At 41.7% G+C, this 24,945-nt stretch overlaps 1 protein-coding gene across 9 annotated transcripts in view; it reads right to left on the bottom strand.

Annotated features, from left to right (window-relative positions):
- gtf2ird1 (GTF2I repeat domain containing 1) overlaps positions 1-24,945 on the bottom strand; it is a 214,990-nt gene that overhangs the window by 170,445 nt on the left and 19,600 nt on the right. For 2 of the 9 annotated variants that reach the window (XM_087977505.1, XM_043718735.2), the window contains exon 2: positions 20,754-20,873. The exons of the other annotated variants lie outside the window; for them this stretch is intronic. The gene's annotated coding sequence lies outside the window, so the exon portion shown is untranslated. The remainder of the gene's footprint in view (positions 1-20,753; positions 20,874-24,945) is intronic. 9 annotated transcript variants of the gene reach the window in all.

Raw genomic sequence — 24,945 nt, 5'->3', positions numbered from 1 at the left:
TTCCGCTTTCAATTTGTGTGTTTAGGTTTCCTTGTGTTGGGTGATGCCATTTCTTGTGTTGGTGATGTCATTTCCTGTGTTGGTGATGTAATTTCCCATTATTTTTCTTAGAGGGTGGTAGATGGGGTCCAACTCGATGTGGTTGTTGATAGAGTTCCAGTTGGAATGCCATGCTTCTAGGAATTCTCCCAGTTAAAGTGGTCTCCTACCTCATCTGTATGGGACAACACATCCATCCTAGGGCACGCACAGGAATTCTGCCAACAAATACATCGATTTGGACCCCATCTATCACCTTCTAAGAACAGGAAATGACATTATCAACACAGGAAATGACATCATCAAACACCAGGAAACCTAAATACATAAATAGAAAGTAGGACATAGCACCAGCGCTTCACTGGAGTCTCACTGATGTTACCTAGTATGGTGACAAAACGTCTCAAAACGAACCTTCCAGCTTAGCGAGCAAACTTACTTCCAGAACCCCAACCTGAGCTACAAATCTTCTCTAAACTCAATAATCAGATTATATTTTACAACATTTCAAAATCTTTCAACTTGTGTAATGTGTAAATAGCTTGGATTATTCTATTATTTTCTTCATTCTTTTTACATAATAAACCTCTGCCCGATTGTTAACACTCCAAAGCTGGTTACAGTTAAACCCTGTTTAAGTGCTTGGGAGGGGAACAAATATCCAGAAAAGAGAATGAGACAGATCGCTACTGAGGGTACTTGTCAAACATTGCCGTGGTAGCACTAACATCAATTGAAGTGCCTCCTCAGAACAGAATGTCTTTTTTCAAACAGTTCCTCAGTAAAACAGAACTTAAAAAGAATAGATTAGAATTATATTTTGTTGTCACATGTACTCAAGTAGAGGGACACAGGAGTACAGTGAAAAGTTTAAAATGACGCCATTCATGGCGCCATCTTAGGTACAAGGTGTCTAGGTACAAAATCTTTGGTAAAAAAGTAGAAAACTAAAGAAATAAATTAAAAGCTTAACATTACAGTTCATCTCAGTGTAAAGTAGCAACTAAGAAATAAAGTTGAAAAGCTCCAAATTATAGTCTTTCTGTAGCCGTGGGCTTGCTATTACTTCATGCTGGGCTTTCCGCATGAGGGCGCAATCTCTCCCCAACAAGGGGTCAATCCCCATGTCTCTGCAATGCCATCTCACCGCCATCCTTCAACCGCCTCACCATACGCTGCCAGAGTCCCTCTCTGCTGCTGCTCTGGGCCCCCAGCCACCCACCAGCAGGCGTTCTGTATAGGCATAGCACCTCCCTCGCGATTGACCTCCAAAGATAGACATGTTGCTGAAGCTTTGTTTGCATTCCAAGAACAAAACACAAGAATTTCAAACAATCACAACAACTTAGAATTTAGGGACAAAACCACCAAACAGCATCCTTTTCCCTTATAAAACAGCATAGGGGGGCTCTTTATTTTTCCCAGCAACATTCCTCTTCTTTCTGGGCACGGTCAACAGAGGCATTTTAGATGAAGTTACTGTCATCCAGAAGCCTAGCCACATTCAGATATAGTCTCCCTCTACTGGATCCTTTGTTCTAACTCTACAGTTTGAGGCTGTGGCTGATATGCTTTTCCAACGCTTGCTCAAGTTCCACTATCTGCATCCTTGCCTCAATACAATTCCATTTCATCCAAGAGATAACATGTGTGCCTCAATGAAAAGACACTCACCCATTGTTTGTCCAAATGGCATTTTGGCTATTGCACACAGAGAGAAAGCAGCTCACAACCTCCTTTAGACAACTACAATATCACCAAAGGTTTGACACAAAGTCTGCTTGATCTCCCCTGACGTTCCTCATAACAAATCTGGAACGCTGCAATGAAAGTAGACTATCCCTCTAATTTTGATGTTTGTATGACTATAGTTTGACTTTAACAGAAGTATTTTGTCCTGGATTTTTTATTTTGAAAGAAAAGGTTTTAAAAGAAAGTTAATGAGCTACCTATTTGAATCCAATAAAGTATACAGCTTGAGGCGCCTCGGGATTTTTTTAAAAAGGGTGGGAACAATAGAAGCAGAGTCAAGAGTGTGGTGCTGGAAAAGCACAGCAGGTCAGGCAGCATCCGAGGAGCAGGAGAATCAATGTTTCTGGCATAAGCCCTTCATCAGGAACAATAGGAGCAGCTTGAATGGGTGGGGTCAAGCTCCACAAAACTAGGATTTTTAAATTTTAGTTTTCAATGGGGGTCATAAAGCTGGGTGGAAGCTGCAGTACATCTTTCCCTGCTTTGTCTCGGTTTTTCCTGCTGGACTGTAGAATTGCATGTAAGACAATCTATTTTTCAGAACGTGCCTTTCCCAAGGGTGTGTTTATGGGATGTTACTATATTGGAACAGTTAATTAATAACAGTTGATATATCTATTATTTTGTTAAGCATTCCAATAAGCCAATTCTTTTCTCTTATTTTTGTCTGTATTTTTAACTGCAGTGTAAAAATAAAAAATGTGTTTTGCTCAACAGTGCGTAGTTTGACCAATTGAATTGCATTTGGATCACAGCACACTTACCTTTAAATATGAAAATGTTGGGGTCTAGGCTGTCTTCTCAACATATTTTGAGGGGGTTTGGTCTGGTCCACAACATTAATTTTTGGAAAACAGCCCCAAGATGAGCAGCAGTACATGCTTTTCTATTCTGTGTACGTATTGTAAACATTTGTGGCCATAATTAATACACAAATGTTGCATTTTCTAATGAGGCACAAATGTACACTACACACCAGGAAATGTCCCACAGCACAGAATCAACATGCAGGAACTGTATTAACTTCACATTTAGAGAGTACAGCTTGAAAAACTGTTCATAAAGGGCACTTCCTTCAAATGTTACCAATAATTAGCAATTGTCTGTCCATTTCAGTTCAGATTTTTTTTTGTTTGAAAAAAGTGACTCCAATAAACATTAAACATTAGACTATCTAGTGACTCAGACTGTGAGCAAGATCATAAGCATGGGGGAGTTATAGGATTCATCCTTTGAATTCCTTTTTAAAAAAAAAACATTAACAACAGTGTACAGCTTTGGTCTCTGTATTTCAAAAAGGATAAGGTTATAAAGCAGAGGTTGACCCCCCCCCCCCACACCCCCTGAACTAAAAGTGAAACACCAAACCAGGAGAGCCTCCCCCTATAATCTGCAAAAGGGAGTGTGAAAAGTGGTGTAACCTGCTTTTCAGCAACTTCTATGGATAGATAAAATAAACCCCGACACTCATTTTAAAATTAACAAGTAACAATTTATTTACTTACCTCTTAACAGTGAACAAATTAGCTAAACTATTAACAAATCAAATAAATCCCTTCTAATTAGTAAATCTTCCCGAATAAAGCAAGATTCGAATGGTATGCTGTTCCAATAAATAGGAGTGCCACACATGTATAAAACAAATTAGAATGTAGTCTCTTGAAATTATAGTCAGGTTACATGTTTTCCAGAATGTTCTGTGCCTTCTCCATGGATTCTTCTGTCAGGAATATTAGCTAGTTGTACCATTGGTACCATTCTTATTTAGATGCTACTTTCTCTAGATGAGACTAAGAGAGCCAGCGATTCTCTCTTGACAGTGGAGGGTAGCTAGCTCTGGCAGATAGCTCTGGGGTCTTTGTCCAACTGCTCCCTTCTTTAAATACCCATGAAGACATATCAATATGTCTTACAATAGGATTGGTCCTATATTATCAAAATCACTAGACTTAGATATCAAAAACCTATTAAATTTAAGTACCTGGTTCAATTTGATTGGCTTAATTCAAATGCCTGTTGCCTTGGCCAAACAAAACTGCTGCTTGGCCTGATAACTGTATGGCCTTTTGATATAAACGCTTTCATTTCGGTGAACTCTGTGTATTTGCAAACTTTCAAGTTGCTGCCCACAGACATCCATTTTAAATCTCTAAGCACAAAAAAAATCTTTTAAAGGAACCACACAATGCTGTCCACCACCCCACACCCTAGTACTTTACAATATCAAATTCTATCTTTGTCTCCCAATCTACAAGTACTCTACTGTTATAAAGTTGAAGGTGTGTACTGTACCTTTAAGAGACAATGAAGATTGAAAAGCTGGCAAGCACCTGTCTTGTGACTGGCAGCCTGCACAAAGTGTACTGAACAATTTGAAGATTAATATTTAAGCTGTAACTTAGATACCGAGTTGTTTTCACAACAATTCGAATTTAGCTAATCCATTTAAATTGTGCCCCAAGATACTAAAACCCAATCAAATTTGAATTTTACTGTTTTGACAACATTGAACCAATGAGACGATCTGGGGTATAAAAGCAGGCATTTTGGAGAGTTAGCCAGAGAAAGAGCACCATCTGCCATTTGAACGACTGCCTGCAACCCTTCTCTCTGAAAGGTACCTTTTTCATATGAAACAGCTTTGCGGCAGAAGACCGGGGATGACCCAGGGGAATCTACAAACAGAGGAAGTTCAACACCTGAAGATGGTTTTGAAAATTGGTTGACTGTAAATTTAGAAGGGGTTTTATCGGATCACTATATTGTTATTGAGTGGGAGGTAGATAACAAATTTTTAAGAGAAAGGAGGCTTAGAGTTGTAAATAGTTGTTGTTTAGTGTTCTCTTTTGGAGTTAAAGAATAAATTGGGTATTTTTCTTTAAATAGTGGAATTTAGGTAGTTCTCTGTGACTCATACTTTAACAGATTACGAGGCGAGGTGAGTTTTTCTGTGTGTTTGGTTTAATTAGCAGAAGGGTTTACCATCATGTCATAACACTACTCAACTTCGCAACAATGTAAAGGCCATGGAAGCACAATTCAAGAGATTTAACTAGGCAGATTCCTGGGATGAAGGGTTGATTGAGTTATCAAGAGCAGTTAAACAGGTTAGAAGAATAAGGGGTGATCTTGTTTAAGCATTAAGAGATTCTGATGGCATTTGACAGGGTAGAGATGCTGACAGGATATTTCCACTAGTAGGGAAACCCTGAACAAGGGGACATATTGTTTAAAGAATGTCCCTTGTTCGGTATCTAAGATGTGAATGAATTTATTTTACAGACGGCAGTCTGAAATTCTCTATCTCACAGCAAAAAAGAGGAGGATAGATTTTTGAAAGTTAGAGGCTTTGAGGTGCTGGCACAAAGGAGGAGCTGAGGCCTGGGGTTGATCAGCCATGCTCTTATCGAATGGTAATGCAGACTTTAGGGGCTCAATGACCTACTCCTGCTCCAACTTCTGATGCTCTTGAGCCAGAATGGCTAACATATTTTAAATTTTTGGAATTTAAATGATTGGCAACATGAGGAAACTTGTTGCTTTTTTAAAAAAACATTATTCGTAGTCTGTAACCAGTCAGAAAAAGGTGGTGAAAGGATATAAGTCGTGTCAAATATAAAACATTCTTGTATTTTAAAAAAATCTTTCAGGTTTGTATTTTGATTTGGACCATCACCAATAATCAAGTGCTTCCTCACCATTATCCGCGCTTTCTGTATTTTCATTTGGAGACAGTGCATTAAATAAAGTCGCCATGAACCCAAGGGGCCTCAGGGCTGCTCCCTCATTAGAAAGAGACAATTGGTGATGACTTTAACCTGAGCGTTGCCACATCCCTCAGATGAGGGGGAGATTGAGAAGAAGAGTCCTTCATGGTAGCCTCAGCTGGGTGCAGAAATTGAACCCACACTGTTAGTGACCCTCTGCAACACAAACCAGCCAATCAACCAATTGAACGAGCCGACCCCAGTGGCAGAGGCAGTGCAACATGGTCAAAGACACCTGACAAATTTCTCAACTCTCCAGTGGCACTTCAGAAGCAGATTAGGATCTGCTCTCTTAGTATCTAAAGACTAATAGAATGCGAAATACTTTGGAGTTCAAGGTAGTGAAGTAACAGATGCTCTGAACTCATCAATTGCATGTTTTAATACATATTTAATGTCTCTTATGGCACAATGGTAGTGTTCCTACCTCTGAGCCAGGAGGTCTGAGTTCAAGACCCACCTGCTCCAGAAATGTCTCTGAACAGATTGATTAGAAAACATGTATTTAAGATGTATAAAGAATAGTCCGGGCTCCGTGGTGCATTGGTAGTTAAGGTTTTGGTAGAAATCTGAAAATTTCTTCAGGATTAAATGATCAGCCCCCAGATTAGGAACACACTATATTATTTTGGAACTTTTGAATCACTGCATGCAGACAGAAAGGCATTCATTAAAGACGAAGTCTCAGAAATAGTTCAGCAATGCCTGAAGATATAAGGTCAGGCCATTAGAAACCAGTTTCAATCAATCAGAGAGGTATGGTTCATTATAAGAGAGAGGGGCTTAAAGAATGGTGAGATGCAGGGAAGGTCATAGGCAAAGACCAAACAATTATTATTGTACGGTATGATAATCAAAGTGTTCAAGATTGCTTAATGTTGATAATAAACATGCAGATTATAAAAGGAGTTAGAGAAAATAAGGAGAGACTTCTCATATCCAAATCATACACAGTGTATAAGGATCAAACTATCACAATTGCCAGTTTGCCAGATCCTGGACAAATCAGTTTGGATGTTTAATAACAGGCCATTAATGCCAAAAAATCCCTGCCAAAAGTGGATACTAAAGTTAAATATTTACCAGAGGGGACTATTCAATGAAGAAATGCAATGAATATAAGGAAAGACCGTTGGAATTTATAAAAGGTGAATGCAAGTACCCGATGGGATCAGGACCATGGGTTGGGAAAAGATGGAAGGCATGAAAACACAACGCAGATTCAAATATAGTTCTGGGAGCTAGAACATGCCCCTAGTAAGAGATCACAAATCGTTGAATGGAATTCTGTTAATAGGAATGAGAGGTCAAACAGTAAGTGCCCCAAAACAGAGTGAAGGCAAGGTAGAAAGTGTACATTAACAAGGACAAAAATGATCGTACAAACCAAGATTACCACCAGGCGCAGAGGCCCGTGTGATCAGCAAGGTCTATATGGCCACAAACAAACTAGAAGATGCCAAACAAGGAAAATGAAATAGCTGGAGAGAATTTGGAGTGGAGGCAGATAGGGAAAACTAGCCATATCACACATATGTGGATATGCACAGAAACAGTGTCTTCTGATAGGTTTATGACACAAGATGACACAAAGACAAACCACGATCTGAGAATAGATTCATGGATGGCAGCAAAAGCCATCATCGTCCATTCAGTTGTCAGAGGTTGGGACAGCGGGCTGAGTGGAGGTAGTGAAGGGTCAGGAACAGGGCAATGAGCATTCAACTTTGAATGAGTGTTCAAGAGACAGCAGCAAGCGGAGGAATGGTGCACGTGCCACGGATAGAATGACTCACTTTCACCTTCCTGTTCAGTGTCAGGAGATACAGGGTTTAGTTCAGTCTCACCCAGTTCTGATCTGCAAGGTCAGATCAATCCATCTAATTCCCTCTCAGGTCTTTTCCCTCCCCTTTGGGTAAACTAACAGTCTTTCACAGGAGACACAAGCCCATGTTAACTTTGATACATTGGCATCAGGGTCGTCAAGTGAAGAAACAAAACCTGAGATTGTGACAGCAAACTAAGAATGAATGTCCTTGAATGAGTGCACCAACATTGTTTATTTTCTAGGCTCTGGGACAGTGTTACAAATCCCATCAGCAGGGGAGATTCTGAAATGCATTTGCCACTCATCAGGCAGAAACAAATGATGTTGAAACCTCAACTTTGAATGGTGCCTTTAAGTCATAACTGAAACATTCCAAGCCCTGCCCTAAACCACCCACCTCAATCTCTACCCTCCTCAAGGTTGGTGACACCAAGAAATTTGAACATCTGTGTTCCTAGACAGAAATGTGGCAGAATCAATCTGGAGGATTCTGGCACAGCCTAAACTGTAAATCACCTTGCCCAATTCCTTTGCTCCCTGAAACTTCACACCCCTCCAGACTTACAATCATGCCCTTATATTAAACAAGTCAAGCAGGAGACAATGTCAGTGGACTGTGTTACAGTCAGCACACCCTTGTGGGCTAACCGGCCAACAGGAATGTGGCTGTGAAGCAGTTCCCCAATAGCACTTGTCCCAAAACGACAGGAGCAACGTTAAGCAATGTAGATGTTGGCAACAAACACCTGGTAAACATAGCTCTGCACACAGATCATGTATTTGCCACATGATCGTCAGATGCCAAGCACGGTTGGAACATTAATCCCTACCTGCACCCAGTGATTATTTACCACAAAACTGAAAAACCAACAGGAAGATGCTGCAAAAAAATCCTACAGGACTGAGCAAACAAGATAAATATTGTGTTGTAAATTCCTGCAGGATACCTGGTTTATTAGAATTCTCACAAAGAAAGAAATCTCAAGGGATTATTAGAACAAAATCTGAAAAATGTTTTGGTGTGTGTTAGAAAATTAAGCAATTGTGGTTTTACTGTGTTGCTTTTACAAAGTCAGGTCAGTCTCAAGTGCGTTACAAGTCCTTTCTTTCGAGGTGTACTCACTGGGGTAAAGTGAAGGGGTTCATTTGCAAATAACAAGCATCCACAAGATGCAATGTGATAATGAGATGATAATCTGTTATTGGGAGCATGGTCCGAGAACATATTGTAACAGAATTCAGGATACATCACGTGAAGGTTAGGGGATGCAGTGGTGGTACTGAATTAATCCGATGCTGTGCACAGCAACAAAACCAGTACAACTGAACACCTTACTCTGAAAAAAAAAACAACCATCTCAAGAGTCTGCTTTGTATCTTTTTACCCCAGGAGGACACTCCACAGATCTGTACTTTGAATCACATAAAAGAAATGCTGACTCATGTCAAGGGACGGCACAGGGCAGCACTGCTGCCTCACAGCGCCAGGGACCCGGGTTCAATTCCAGCCTCGGGTGACTGTCTGTGTGGAGTTTGCACATTCTCCCAGTGTCTGCGTAGGTTTACTACGGTTTCCTCCCACAATCCAAAGATGTGCAGGTCAGGTGAATTGGCCACGCTAAATTGCCCGTAGTGAGAGGTGCATTAGTAGGGGAATGGGTCTGGGTTGGTTACTCTTCGGAGGGTTTGTGTGGACTTGCAGGGAATCTAATCTAATCAGTTTACTACATTCGCAAAAACCTTCCAAAAGGACAGAGGACTGTATACTCAGGAGGCAGAAGGTGATAGAAAGGATAATAGTTAACAGATATCTTAATCAACTAACAATGTTTTCATGATTTCTTTTCTATAAATAAAGGCAATGGAATTCAGAACCAATTCAGAAAATTGTCTTCAGAAGCCAAGTACAGGCCAGAGCATTTTTATTAATTCATAGGATGTGGGAGTCACTGCATAAATTCAGCAATTATTACCCATTTCTAATTGCGCTGAAGGAGGTGGTGAGCTGGGTTCTTGTATATGTAGGTATTCCCACAGCACTGTTAGGGACAGAGTGTCAGGATCTTATGCAGGAATGGTATTTACTTCCAAGTGAGGATGGTGTTTGCCTTGGAGGGTTAATCGTGTTCCAGGTATATAATGCCCTTGTCCTTCCAGGTGGTAGAGGTCACAAGGTTTGGAATGTGCTGGTAGAGGAACCTTGGGGAGTTACCGCAGTGCATCTTGTGGATGACACAGTGTACTAATGGTGAAGGGAGAGAAGGTGAAAGGTAGTGGATGTGGTGTCAATGAAGCAGAATGCAGTTCCTAGATTATGTTGAACTTCGAGTGTTGTTAGAGCCACCAGAGAGGTGGTGAGTATTCCATCACACCGCTGATCTGTGTTTTGTAGTTGGTTAGACATAGGGCATTTGAGTCACAGGAGGTAGGTTACCCGCCACAGAATTTCCAGCCTCTGACCTGCTCTTGTAGCCACTGCATTGATATGGCCTGTCCAGTTCAATTTCCCATCAGCAGTAACACCAGGATATTGATCATGGGCAATTCAAAGATGGTGATGTCATTAAATGTCAAGGCCGATATCTGGATTCTCTCTTGTTCATATTTGCCAGGCATTTGTGTGGCACACGTGACTTGGCAAGGCTGGATATTGTTCAGATCTTGTTACAATGAACATGGACTGCTTCAGTACCCGAAAAGTAACGAATGGTGCTGAACATTGTGCAATTCGCAAAAACCCCTACTTCTGACATTACGCTGGAGAGAAAATCATTGATTAAACAGTTGAAGACAGTTGGGCCTAGGAGACAACTCTGGGGAACTCTAGCAGAGATATTGTGTAACAGTGATGACTGATCTCCAGCACCATAACCATCTTACTTCGTGCTCAACATGACTCCACCCAGCAGCAAATCTTCTTTGGTTTACAATGACTGCATTTTTGCAAGAGTCGCTTGATACCATATCAAGTACAGCCTTCATGTCAAGGGCAGTCACTCTCACCTTTGAGTTCAGCTCTTTTGTCTATATTCAGCCCAAAGGTCTAATGAAATTAAGAGCCATGTGGCTTTGGAAGCAAATGACTTGCCACTTAACCGTTATTGTACCAGCTTCCACAACTTGCTGTGGCAGCTCAAAAAGCATTACCAAAAATGCTTGTAAGAAGGCCTATGGTGTATCAGCGTTCATTAGCAGAGGGATTGAATTCAAGAGTCGTGAGGTGATGCTGCAGCTGTACAGGACCTTGGTAAGGCCACATTTGGAGTACTGTGTGCAGTTCTGGTCGCCTCACTTTAGGAAAGATGTGGAAGTTTTGGAGAGGGTGCAGAGGAGATTTACCAGGGTGTTGCCTGGAATGGAGAATAGGTCATATGAGAATAGGTTGAGAGTACTAGGCCTTTTCTCATTGGAACGGCGAAGGATGAGGGGTGACTTGATAGAGGTTTATAAGATGATCGGGGAATAGATAGAGTAGACAGTCAGAGACCTTTTCCCCGGGTACAACAGAGTGTTACAAGGGGATATAAATTTAAGGTGAAGGGTGGAAGATATGGGGGGGATGTCAGGGGTAGGTTCTTTACCCAGAGAGTGGTGGGGGCATGGAATGCGCTGCCTGTGGGAGTGGCAGAGTCAGAATCATTGGTGACCTTTAAGCGGCAATTGGATAGGTTGGGCAGCACGGTGGCACAGTGGTTAGCACTGCTGCCTCACAGCGCCAGAGACCCGGGTTCAATTCCCGCCTCAGGCGACTGACTGTGTGGAGTTTGCACGTTCTCCCAGTGTCTGTGTGGGTTTCCTCCGGGTGCTCCGGTTTCCTCCCACCATCCAAAGATGTGCAGGGTCAGGTGAATTGGCCATACTAAATTGCCCATAGTGTTAGGTAAGGGGTAAATGTAGGGGTATGGGTGGGTTTCGCTTCGGCGGGTCGGTGTGGACTTGTTGGGCCGAAGGGCCTGTTTCCACACTGTAATCTAATCTAATCTAATCTACATGGATAGATGCTTAAGCTAGGACAAATGTTCGGCACAACATCGTAGGCCGAAGGGCCTGTTCTGTGCTGTATTGTTCTATGTTCTAAAAATTAGGTTTGTACATAGGAGGTATATAGTCTACCAAAAATTATACGGATGTAAATATGGTTATTAACTACTTAATTATTTTATAAATGTACTGCATCAGCAGATTTGGAAGGTACTGGGGAAATCATTAATACTTGGAAACAGATGTTTAAGTGGAGGTGGGGGGGGGGTTACATTTATGGAGATTTCACTGTTTAACTCAACTCTCAGACAAACTGTCTATACTTCAGACCATTGTTGAAAGATCTTGGCTCATTTCCTGATCAGCATCATGTCCTCCATTTCTGTAATGGCTGTCAGGATGGTAAAGAGAGCTTGTGGGACTTGAACCCTGGCCTTCTGGGCCAAAGGTGGGGACACTATCACTGCATGGCTAGCTCCTGTGGGTCTTTGCTTTGCTACTGACCTTGAGCGCATCAGTATCTGTGCTCACATCTTGTTTGTAACTTCTGGCCACACACGCTCTTTTAAGAGTTTTTGTTTTAAGATTAGATTACTTACAGTGTGGAAACAGGCCCTTCGGCCCAACAAGTCCACACCGCCCCGCTGAAGCGCAACCCACCCCTACATTTACCCCTTACCTAACACTACGGGCAATTTAGCAAGGCCAATTCACCTGACCTGCACATCTTTGGACTGTGGGAGGAAACCGGAGCACCCGGAGGAAACCCACGCAGACACAGGGAGAACGTGCAAACTCCACACAGTCAGTGGCCTGAGGCGGGTATTGAACCCAGGTCTCTGGCGCTGTGAGGCAGCAGTGCTAACCACTGTGCCACCGTGCCGCTCCAAGTCCAGCCAAATCACTGTTGTAACTCTAGCCTGAGCCAGCCAAGGTCATTGCAGTCAGTATAACAATAGTGGCTTCTATCCCTATTCGAGTCCCTAGACCTTTCCAATTCCGGAGAATACAGGGAGAATATACTCAAACTATCAAAGCCCTCTTCTTTACAGTCAAATTACAAATCCTGTTTCAAATGACATATTAATCAAACATCTTAATTATTTATACCTGGAATTTCGCCATTTTTCAACAGATTCACCTTGAGTCACTTACAGCTCGGAAAGCTCCATAGATTAAAACGATGCGTGCATACATTTTATGGCCATGAACATTAGCCGCCTTAAAATGGAAGTTCCAGAGCCATCATCAATTTTCATTAACCTCAGAAATATCCTGAAGATCCCAGGGTATGCTATCATTGGGGGAGTTCTTTATAAATTCTACATGCACATTATTCTCATTTAATAAACTGGAAACTGTAACTATTATATGGCTTTGATCTGATTTATTGCTCAAAACAAACTCAGCTAGTTCCCTACATACATCGAAAAGGTGAATTCTCAACAACTAAATATACAATCTTTCAGGCAGGCAAAAGCCAGAACTGTAGATGCTGGAACCCAGAATTTAGATCAGAGTGGTGCTGGAAAAGCACAGCAGGTCAGGCAGCATCCGAGGAGCAGGAAAATCAATATTTCGGGTAAAAGCCCTTCATCAGGAGCCTATAAGGTCCTCTGAATACAATCTTTCACCTCACTAATGACAGGGATCAAGTAGGAATAAAATACCATTAAGCTTCTAGTGACACTACAGGACCAGTAGCTATCCAATTAAAACAGAGATCTCCAATGAACGATTATTTCAAAGCTTTAAATGCTGCAAGGATCAGATCCTTGCAGCCAAATTATCGATTAGAAGTCACATGCTTGGTTTGGCATGCCATTGTGTTTGACTTTCTGCTCATTCTCTCCTTGGTGTCTCTCTCTCTATATATAAAAATATATACTATTCTGCTTACCTCATCCATCCTTCCTGTGGAAAATTATTTCAGTACTTCGATCCTTCAAGCCCAGTCTTTGTTCAGTGGTTTCCTCCATTCTTCCCACTCTTCACTAGCAAGTCCCTCTCCCCCTACTAAGGCTTTGCTCAGCATTTTCAAATGATAAGTACAGATCCAAGAATCATGGAGGTCACAATTTGGCACATTGCTCCCTGAAAGAGTCAACTGAGATTCAATCTGTTGGAGTCATTGCCCCACTCATAGAATCATAGCATCCCCACAGGCCATTTAGCTTATAAGGTCCTCCGAATAGCCGTCCACCCAGACCCACTCACCTGTAACCCTGCATTCTCCATGGCTAATCCACCTAGCCTGCACATTCCTGAACCCTATGGGTAATTTAGCAAGGCCAATCCACCTAACCCACACATCTTTGGACTGTGGGAAGAAACTGGAGCACCCAGCGGAAACCACACAGACATGGGGTGAACGTGCAAACTCAACAGAGACAGTTTCCAGAGAGTGGAATTGAAACGGGGTCACTGGTGCTGAGAGACAGCAGTGCTAACCACTGAGCTACCATGCTGTGTTCCTTCTCCATATCACCACAATTCTTTCATAGAGGTTACTACTACCATCACGCAAGGCAAAGTTTTATCGCATGTCTCTAAATCCTTTTCCAATACTCCTAAATTCAGTGCCCTCTGGTAGACTCCAACGGTTGATGGTTGGATCAGATTGTAACCTCCAATTGTTATAATTCCAGATGATGTTACTACTTGAATAGTCAAATCCCAGAAAGAAATCTGGCTTGATAGATCATATTATGTTTCCCTTTTTAAACACGGTGGTCTTCCATTGCAACAAGTATGCAGGCTGCAGACTTGTCTTTAACAATAAGTCAAAAGTGTTTTATAGAGAAGAGATGTTAAAGAAAAACCTTCTTTTATGATAGCTTAAAAAAAAAACCAAACCTCATCTACTTTCCAACACCGTCACTTTACAGACAGAAAATCAAAATCCAGAGGAATACCTTCCCTATCAAATCTGACGTAACTGCTTTTTCTCATTTCATGAGCTCTGAGGCCTTTTCCTTTAACCATTCACTCAACCTTGGCATTAACCTTTTGTCCGGCAGTTTCATATACTGAAAGGTTTAGTTTCAGTTAAAAACAAAACTTCAGTCTTTTTTTGGCAGCAACTATGAAGAGAAATCAGAGTTAACGTGTCAGGTCGAGTGGGATGACTGGATCTGAAATGTTAAAACTGATTTCGCTCCATAGATGCTGCCAGACCTGCTGAGCTTTTCCAGAAATTTCTGTTTTTGTTTCTGATTTGCAGCAGTCACGGTTCCTTTGATTTTTATCTTCATTATCCCGGGAGAAACTATACTTGAACCGGACTTCAGTTAGATCACTTTCAAACTGCCCAAAGGTTTTCCAGTCTCTGGGTTTGTTTTCAAAGCTAAAATCAATCCTTTATGATTCTATACCAAGCTAATATCTTTTATTGTTTTCTCTCTTCTGTCTTAAGTTGTCTACAATATAAAGTCAAGCTTCCATTCGTATTTCAAGAGGCATGGACTGCTTTAAAAATCACGGTTGCTAAAAAGAATGAGTTGGTTGAATAATGAAATCCTCTTCACAAAAATAAACCTCTAAAATTAAAAACCCAAAAACAATGAACATATATAAATCACACATGACATAACCCACATTCTCAATGACATAATTTTTCACCCTCTTTGCTTATCAAAAAAATCAAACCCGTGCCCTAAAATATCTAAGACTCTGCTCCTGCAACCTTTTCAAGACATTCTGTGGGAAGAAAATGCCTCACCTGTTTTAAATGTTTTTAAACAGTGGCTTCCAGTTGTAGATTGTCCGAGGAGATATGCTCTCAACATCTACCCCAAAATACATAATACTCTGAGGGCCCCTTGTCAGCTAATGAGAAATCGCTGTAAATCAGGAAAAAGAAAGGGCAGTAGGAACTGAAGCAAACTACAATTACTAGGGAAATGGTACTGAGCAAATCATTGGAGTCCATGATAGACTTCAAATTTGAAAAGAAGTGACTAGTAAGACAGTTGATAGATTGGTTTTAATTTTCCAAAATTCTCCAGATTCACAGAAGATTTCATTGAGTTAGAAAATAGTAAATGTGACTTCTTTATTCAGAAAGGAAGTTAACTTAACGTTTATCAATGTTCGAAGCTATTACTAAACACATTATAGCTGGGCACTTTGAACATTTGGAAGTAACTGAGCAGATTCCTAAACAGGAATCATGTTTAACCAAATTATTGGAGTTCTTTGAAGAAATACCAGGGATAAAGAGAAACTTAGCTTTCCAGAAGGCATTTGAAAAGAAGCCACACCAAAACAAAAGCTCACAGAGGAGGTAACATTCACACAGGTAGAAGATTGGCTGGCTAACAGGCAACACTGAGCATAATCAGTTCATGTTCTGGTTGGTAAGATGTAACAAGCAGTGTATCACAGCGATCTGTGCTGGGTCTTCAACATTTTACAAGTTACTTGATCACTTGGATGAAGAGACTGAAGCTATGGTCACCTTTATGAACTCAATATCATAGTAAAACATTCTAAACTACATTAATCATGGTTTCATGACCTTACTAAGTGGTGAAGAAGGCTCTGAGGGTAGAGTGGTCTACTTTGTTTGTAAATTTTATGGTGGTCCAATAGGTACTGATTTTAGACAGCTGTTTGATTGTACTAACGGCTCCATTGTGCCAAAAGTAAGATTACGTGGGAAAGAACCCACTTTTGAACACACAAAGCATTTAAAAAAAACTAAACAACACGTCCATTTTCTCAAAATAATAGACTTGCAAAAAGCAAACAAAAAAGGCTTGTATTGATGTGGCACCTTCTACAACTCTCAAAAAGTTGTAAATTTCTCTCCAGCCACCTTTGAGGTGTAGAAAGTAAGGAGTGTGGTCGAGAGTATCAATAGCAAGCTCTCACAAACAACACGACAATGACCAGGTGGGGTCTTCTTTCTAAAAGTGCACGTTGATTCAGACAATTATGACTCGCTCAAAGAAAATCCCTTACTTTTCCTTAAAATAGAGCAGAGGAATCCTTGGGCTTGCATTCCTTAGTTAAGGAAAGTAGTTGGTAGTAATCAGGAGGTTTCCTTGCCTATTTCTATGACCTGATAGCATGAAACTTTATAGGATCCAGAGTAAACCTTGAACTCCAGGGTCCATTTGCTCCATAATTTATTGCTCGATGTCACTAGCTCTGGTAGATTGGTTCTGACAGTGAGACAGGACCTACCCAGGAATGCTGGAGGAATGCAGGATGGAGGCTGTAAGGTATAATTTTGAAAAATATGGTTATATCAGGCTATTGAGTGTTCCATGGAGCAGAGCTATCCATTTGGCACAACATTTGTGGAATTTGCGTCTTTGAAGGAAAGATTTGGATTGAGTAGTAAATTTAAAAAGTGGTCGGTAAAAGATCCAGAGGCAATGAAGTATAAATTTTAGTTTCCAGTATTGCAATTGAGTGTGCACTGAAGGAAGATTCAATCACGGTATTCAAAAAGGGAATTGGAGAACTGTAGGGAGACAGGATTTGTAGGGCCATAGGTAAATGAAGGGGAATGGAATTAATGGACTTACTCCGGCAGAGAACTGGTATGGGCATGATGTTGTATTTTGTACTCAGCGTGTGATTCAATGTTAGTGAGTCCATTTTCCTGGACTTGTCATGCCTGATGATTAGGTTCATGCCGGGCAAACCATCCAGTTTTATTCTTAGTCTTTTTGTTTATGATTGCGCTTTGGTCCAACAAAAAGGCATCTCGTAGCAAACTCAACGTTACTGTCACATATAGGCCAAACCTGACAAGGATGACAGATTTTCTCCCTTTAAAGACATTAGTGAATAAAATAAGCTTTAAGAATAAAAGAAAAGGTTTCACAATTACCATCGTTAACACTAGCTTGCTTATTATGGATTTAATACATTAAGTAAATTTAAAACTCTCCAGTTGCTGCAGTGGTATTTTAACTCATGGTTTCAGATCTTTAGTTTCGACCTCTGGAGGATAGTTCAAGAACATATCGATAAGGATACCATTCTTGGACTTTGGCTTCCCTGACCGAACAAAATGTGAAGCCTTCATCCACGTTTAAAAGTAGACATTGGTCTTTTTTTCAGCTTAATATCATAATAAAGGCAATGTCCTCTTAATCTGAGCAGTTGAGGTGAGCAAGTGATTAAAAACTGATAATAAAATTGGTGTGGTGTTCTCAAATCTAACTATCCAAAAACCGGAATGATCACAATTTGAAACTTGTAGCCACTCCCAGAAAACAGCAAGATCGAAAAGGCCATTCTCAGACTGGTCCCAGAGGATAAGGTTATGCACACACACAACTCAAGTCCCTTGCGGGTTCTTTGAAGATCTGCCTCCTGTTGCTCTCTCTATTCTCATTGGGAGGAACATTCTGACTGAAGCAATCCTAATGTTTTCCAAGGACAGAATGAGAAATCAGCTGCTTCTCTCCATCCCTTTGAACTTATTAGATTCCCTACAGTACGGAAACAGACCCTTCGGTCCAACCAGTCCACACCGACCCTCCAAAGAGTAACCCACCCAGACCCATTTCCCTCTGACTAATGTACCTAACACTACGGGCAATTTAGCATGGCCGATTCACCTGACCTGCACATCGTTGGACTGTGGGGGGAAACCGGCGCATCCGGAGGAAACTCATGCAGACACGGGGAGAATGTGCAAACTCCACGCAGACAGTCACCTGAGGCTGGAATGGAACCTAGGATCCTAGTGCTGTGAGGTAGCAGTGCTAACCACTGAGCCACCATCCCGCCAACTTGAAAGAAGTGGTTACCGAATATACTCATGTATAGGTCGATCTCATGTATAAGTTGACCCCTTACTTTTGGCCAAAAATCTTGTATTTTCCATATACCTCATATATACATTGACCCTAATTCTTTACAATTACAAATCAAGATTTATGAGTCAGTGTGCCTGCCCTTTGTGCTCCACTACGGCTTTCCAGTCTGCAGGCCATAGCACTCTGTTCCAGGTCTTCCAGTCCGCTAGCCATCACGATCCGCTCCAGGTTTTCAGAATTACTGTAATGGCACGACAGTACAGGGCGACCGCCGTATCCACCAAGTCGGTTTCCATGGTTTCAGTTACCCGCAGCCCAAACATATTACACAGAACTTTCCAGAACCAAGGACGGGGGCTGCCGGGAAGGTAAATTTCCCATTTAAATGAATGGGTTTGCTACTGTCCGCGGTTTCAGGTTTCCACAGTAGGACTTGGAACACATCTCCCACAGGTACAGGGACGACTCTACCATTCTACAATAGCAGGCAGAATGGAGACTCTTATTTTGTGGATAAATATTCAATAATGGCCATACTTCTTTTTCCTTTTGTTGTTTTATTTATTTTATATAGAGATCTGGCTCTTGTTTGTCCATTTTTTTTTTACCCATACCAAGCATGAATTTCATCCCCTCGAAAACAATACCTCATGTATTAGTCGAGCCCCTAATTTCAGCTTTAACAAAAATCTTCAAAATTCGACCTTCACGTGAATATATATGGTAGTTGGGAATCCAAGATCTGGGAAATTCCAAAGATCCAACACGATCTAGCTCATGAGGGGGCTGGAGTTTGGAATTGTGGGCCAGCAATCAATTTAAAATTTTAAAAACCACAATTGATTAAAATGAATGCACACACAGTTGGCTAAATAGTCTTCTGCAGTTTAACAATCATGTGTTTCGGCATTACAAACAGAATATACAGAAATTAGTGAGAGGGTGAGATGTTATTCAACTGGCCTGTACAGTTCAATTAAACCAGCACTTCCAGATCTACCCATAACTAATCCTCAGCAGCTAATTTTGCATTGATGCCAATCTGTGTAGACTGAACCCATTGTCAGAGAAGCTGCAACATGCATGTCCAGGCAGAAAATGGTTTCCTGTATGACGACACGACAAGCACTTAGTGCACTGCAAAAGTGAGGTGGATGCACTGACTTCCCTCCAGGTATTCAATTAAAAGCAACAAGTCAGCACAAACACAACCAGTTTGCGCTCCTCACGCCTGGTTGTAACTGTGCATCAGCTTTCGGTAATGGGCAAAGATGGCACTCAGAAAATCACTCACTGCTCCAGATGGACAAGGCACAAAAATCACCTCCTGTTCTGGATGGACAAGGCACAAGAGGAAGCTTGGCGGCAAATCTCACAAAGGAGGAAAAGGAAAGTCGACTGGCTGCTGGCTTATCACTCTCTGCTGGAATGGCACAGAGAAGGTTTGGCATCTGTACCTGGAATTTTATTCGAGAAGAAATATTTTTTTCTCGTCCTGTGCCGAATGCAGTATCCCGCTGGGTTGGGTAATCCAGGAAGGAGTACACTGCTATTTACTGTTAGACCCTTATGACATTGTGGGAACACAAGATGCTCATGTTAAAAAGAGACTCCAGAGTCCTGAACAGAATATCGTAGTCTGTCAGATCTGTATGATTTCAGGGTGAGTGACTGAGCAGTCTCCTCACTAGTTTTAACCAGCAGGAGGACTGTGGGCCATTAGCATTCACCTAGCCATCTACTGATCAAGGTCAATCTCTGGCCAGTCAACAGGATGCAATTCAAGTAGAATCTCGCAAACAATGACAGTTCTCCCCTTCCTGAAGTCAGAATCTCTCATTACCAAATGGCACGAGGCCAGGTGTGGGCTATGCAAATTTGAGGCGCTGATATCATTGGCAAATAGGCACATGTGCTGTGATAGCCAAAAACAATGTTCCTGAATGGATACGATCAGATCAAAGCAGGCATTGTAAAATACAAAGCAACGGAAAATCCTACGGTGCCCAAACTGAATGGTGTTTTCCTCATGCCCTATCTGGGGTTGTGATAAAATAACCAAAACAGCTTAGATTAGATTAGATTACTTAGTGTGGAAACAGGCCCTTCGGCCCAACAAGTCCACACCGCCCCGCCGAAGCGCAACCCACCCATACCCCTACATTTACCCCTTACACTATGTAGTCTAACACTACGGGCAATTTAGCAAAGCCAATTCACCTGACCTGCACATCTTTGTGACTGTGGGAGGAAACCGGAGCACCCGGAGGAAACCCACGCAGACACGGGGAGAACGTGCAAACTCCACACAGTCAGTCGCCTGAGGCGGGAATTGAACCCGGGTCTCTGGCGCTGTGAGGCAGCAGGGCTAACCACTGTGCCACCGTGCCACAGCTTTTATGATTAAATCAACAATTAAATTTCTAATGCATGAAGCAGCAACCAGGTCTTTCTTGCATAGTAATTCCCATCACTCGGTATCTCAAATTATATTTTAACCTCAAGGTGAAATGAATTTCATATTAAACCAGTTCCAAGTGGCCATGAGTCCACAACATCCAATAACACGCCCCTCCCAAATTTTATGCAAACTTTCAATCCTACCCAGAGAGGACACGGGTTGGCTGGGCTGGAAAATGGAAAGTGTCACACTTGCACAAGCCCAGGTTCTACTTCAAATAAAAACCACAAAGTGCCAGAGAAACTCGGCAGGTCCGACTGAATCTGTGAAGACAGAAACAGGGTTAACATTCCACAGAGTCACAACCTTCCAACATAACAAACTGCTCATTTGTCTTAAATGTGCAACTCCCTATTTTTTTTTTACATTCGATTACATTACAGTGTGGAAACAGGCCCTTCGGCCCAACAAGTCCACACCGACCCGCCGAAGCGCAACCCACCCAGACCCCTACATTTACCCCTTACCTAACACTATGGGCAATTTAGAATGGCCAATTCACCTGACCCGCACATCTTTGGACTATGGGAGGAAACCGGAGCATCCGGAGGAAACCCACGCAGACACGGGGAGAACGTGCAAACTCCACACAGTCAGTCGCCTGAGGCGGGAATTGAACCCGGGTCTCTGGCGCTGTGAGGCAGCAGTGCTAACCACTGTGCCACCGTGCCGCCCACTGTAGCTTTCTCTAAATAAATAAATATTCAGCATAACCTCACATTTTCCCACATTATATTCCTTCTGCCAAGATTTTTGCCCACTCACAGTCTATCTATGTCCTCCTTCACACAATTTTTAACATGTTTTAAATAATATCTATGTCCAGTAAAAGATCAAGTTAAAAAAAAAAAAATCACACAACACCAGGTTATAATCCAACAGGTTTATTTGGAAGCACACTAGCTTTCGGAGCATTGCTCCTTCAGTAATAAAACCAAGTAATGTACCATAGCAGTAATTGACATGGACAAAATTCTAAGAAAACACCCCTTGGTCATTGTGATCAAAGGAGCTGGACTCATTCTGTAGCTGAGTTAGGTCAAATATAGACCATCACCAAGACGATAAAAACTTTTCCTTAAGTGTTTGAAGGTAATCCAAGTCTTCAGATAGCTGCCCATTTTCATCCCCTAACTCAGTTAAACAACAGCACTGGGCCAAGATCCCAGGATGAAACAATTTCTCCTGCTTTTCTTTATTATGTCCTTAGCTAATTATCCATCACTGCTCCACCTCTTCCTGAAAAGATGAGCTGACAGTCTGTCTGGAAGTTTAAATGCCTTTGTGGAGAACCTCCCTCCCCATTTCTCTGGTTTCAGGCTTACTGACTTTGCACTTGTGTCTTCAGATGTGAAGTTAAATAAACTGGTTTAAGTACATCAGCATTCTGCACAGTGTTTTAAAACATGGATCATGTTTCCTTTCAATTAAAACAAATTCAGTGTTGTTGGTTTCTCTTTATAGTGCCAAATCATCATTGTTTCTCTGAACCCTTTCCAATGGATTCTTTCCCATACACATAAACAGTATCCAAAACCGCACACAATATTCTCCAATATGTCAACCATATCACTTTCCATCACCAAGACGACCTACCTCCACCTGCAGTACACTGTCCATACCTGCCTTGTTGTTGAAAGTCTCATTTATGCCTTTGTCATCTCTTGACCTGACAGCTTCAATACACTCCTGAATGGTCTCCCACTGTAAAAGTAGACATTATCCAAACTGCTGCCCGTACCCAACCAGATACCATTCACCCACCACCTTGTGGCTCTAACCCCGCTGTCTCTCATCAGCAAATTACTCAATAAAGTTCTAACCTTGTTTTCAAATTCCCTGGTCTCAATTCTTGCAATCTCTGTAACCTCAAGCCTTCCAGAACCCTCAGCAATATCTCAACTCTTCTCAGTGACCTTTTAATGTTTCCCTGATATTACTCATTTCACTTCTTGCAGCTGTACCTGCCTGAGCTCTCGCCTTGAATTCCCTCCCTCTCCATTTCTTTACTGGTTGTTTCTCTTTTCAAAGCTTTTGGACCAAAGTAGTGTTTTGCACAAATTGATTTTCAAAGTATTTATCCAAATATTAAAATGTCTAAAATGCATACCAATGTATATTGACTTGCCCAGTCTCATATTGACTAGTCATTTGCGTTTCTTCTCTTTCCCCACCTGTATCAATACACACCTATTGTGTATATAAGCTGCTTAAATCAGTGCATAAAACTCACTCTGAATATGCAGTCATAAGTTGACAATAGCACACCCTCTTCTGAACATTGCGCAGATTGATGTGCTATGTTACGTACCGCACTGAGAAAAGGTTAACAGGCAGTGATTATTGAACTAACTTCATTTGCATCTCCCCTCAGAGAGCAATATACTCAAAGTGCTCAGATCTTGCCATAGACTATACTCCCTCCCCACTTTAAAGTAGCAACCAGTAAATTAAAATGTAAAATAGTATATGTGGATAATTTCCCAAAGTGGAATATAACTAAACCTCAAATGCAACACACTGAGTTACATACTCATTTCCAAAACACACATGACCAAAACTGCCAGAGAAATTTGCATAGTGATTAAAGAAACTATAATGACAATATATGTTTATCAGAATGACTTGCTTCTTCTTCCCTCCTTCAGGGAATATTGCTGAACAAAGAGACCTTGGAGTGCAGGTTCATAGCTCTTTGAAAGTGGAGTCAAGGGTAGATAGGATAGTGAAGAAGGCATTTGGTATGCTTTCCTTTATTAGTCAGAGTATTGAGTATAGGATTTGGGAGGTCATGTTGCGGCTGTACAGGACATTGGTTAGGCCACTGTTGGAACATTGTGTGCAATTCTAGTCGCCTTCCTATCGGAAAGATGTTGTGAAACTTGAAAGGGTTCAGAAAGATTGACAAGGATGTTGCCAGGGTTGGACGACTTGAGCTATAGGGAGAGGCTGAACAGGCGAGGGCTGTTTTTCCTGGAGCTTCAGAGGCTGAGGGGTGACCTTATAGAGGTTTACAAAATTATGAGGGGCATGGAGAGGATAAATAGACAAAGTATTTTCCCTGGGATAGAGGAGTCCAGAATTAGTGGGCATAGGTTTAGGGTGAGAGGGGAAAAATATAAGAGAGATCTAAGGGGCAACCTTTTCACGCAGAGGGTGGTACGTGTATGGAATGAGCTGCCAGAGGAAGTGGTGGAGGCTGGTACAATTGCAACATTTAAAAGGCATTTGTCTGGGTATATGAATAGGAAGGGTTTGGAGGGATATGGGCCGGGTGCTGGCAGGTGGGACTAGATTGGATTGGGATTAGATTGGGTTGGGATATGTGGTCGGCATGGACGAGTTGGACCGAAGGGTCTGTTTCCGTGCTGTACATCTCTATGACATTGTGGATGCGTTGGTGATTATTTTCCAGAGTTCAATAGATTCAGGATCAGTTCCTGCGGATTGAAGGGTGGCTAATGTTGTACCACTTTTTAAGAAAGGAGCGAGAGAGAAAGCAGGAAATTATAGACCAGTTAGTCTGACCTCAGTGGTGGGAAAGATGGTGGAGTCAATTATAAAGGACGAAACTACAACACATCTGGATAGCAGTAACATGATAGGTCAGAGTCAGCATGGATTTATGAAGGGGATATCATGCTTGACTAATCTTCTGGAATTTTTTGAGGATGTAACTCTGAAGATGGACAAGGGAGATCCAGTGTATGTAGTGTACCTGGACTTGGAGAAAGCCTTTGATAAAGTCCCACATAGGAGGTTAGTGAGAAAAGTTAGGGTGCATGGTATTGGGGCAAAGTACTGACTTGGATTAAAAATTGGTTGGCTGACAGGAAACAAAGAGTAGTGTTAAACGGCTCCCTTTTGGAATGGCAGGCGGTGACCAGTGGGGTACCGCAGGGATCAGTGCTGGGACCGCAGCTTTTTACAATATATATTAATGATATAGAAGATGGTATTAATAGTAACATAAGCAAATTTGCTGATGATACAAAGCTGGGTGGCAGGGTGAAATGTGAGGAGGATGTTAGGAGATTACAGGGTGACCTGGACAGGTTAGGTGAGTGGACAGATGCATGACAGATGCAGTTTAATGTGGATAAATGTATGGTTATCCACTTTGGTGGCAAGAACAGGAAGGCAGATTACTACCTAAATGGAGTCAAGTTAGATAAAGGGGCAGTACAGAGAGATCTGGGTGTTCTTGTACACCAGTCAATGAAGGTAAGCATGCAGGTACAGCAGGTAGTGAAGAAAGCTAATAGCATGCTGGCCTTCATAACAAGAGGGAGTATAGAAGCAAAGAGGTTCTTCTGCAGCTGTACAGAGCCCTGG

Source organism: Chiloscyllium plagiosum, unplaced genomic scaffold (genome assembly GCF_037043375.1).
Source record: "Chiloscyllium plagiosum isolate Xiang-an unplaced genomic scaffold, Cpla_swu_hap1 HiC_scaffold_31, whole genome shotgun sequence".
In the NCBI taxonomy this organism is placed as follows: domain Eukaryota; kingdom Metazoa; phylum Chordata; class Chondrichthyes; order Orectolobiformes; family Hemiscylliidae; genus Chiloscyllium; species Chiloscyllium plagiosum.
This window is presented reverse-complemented; position numbering and strand designations above follow the sequence as displayed.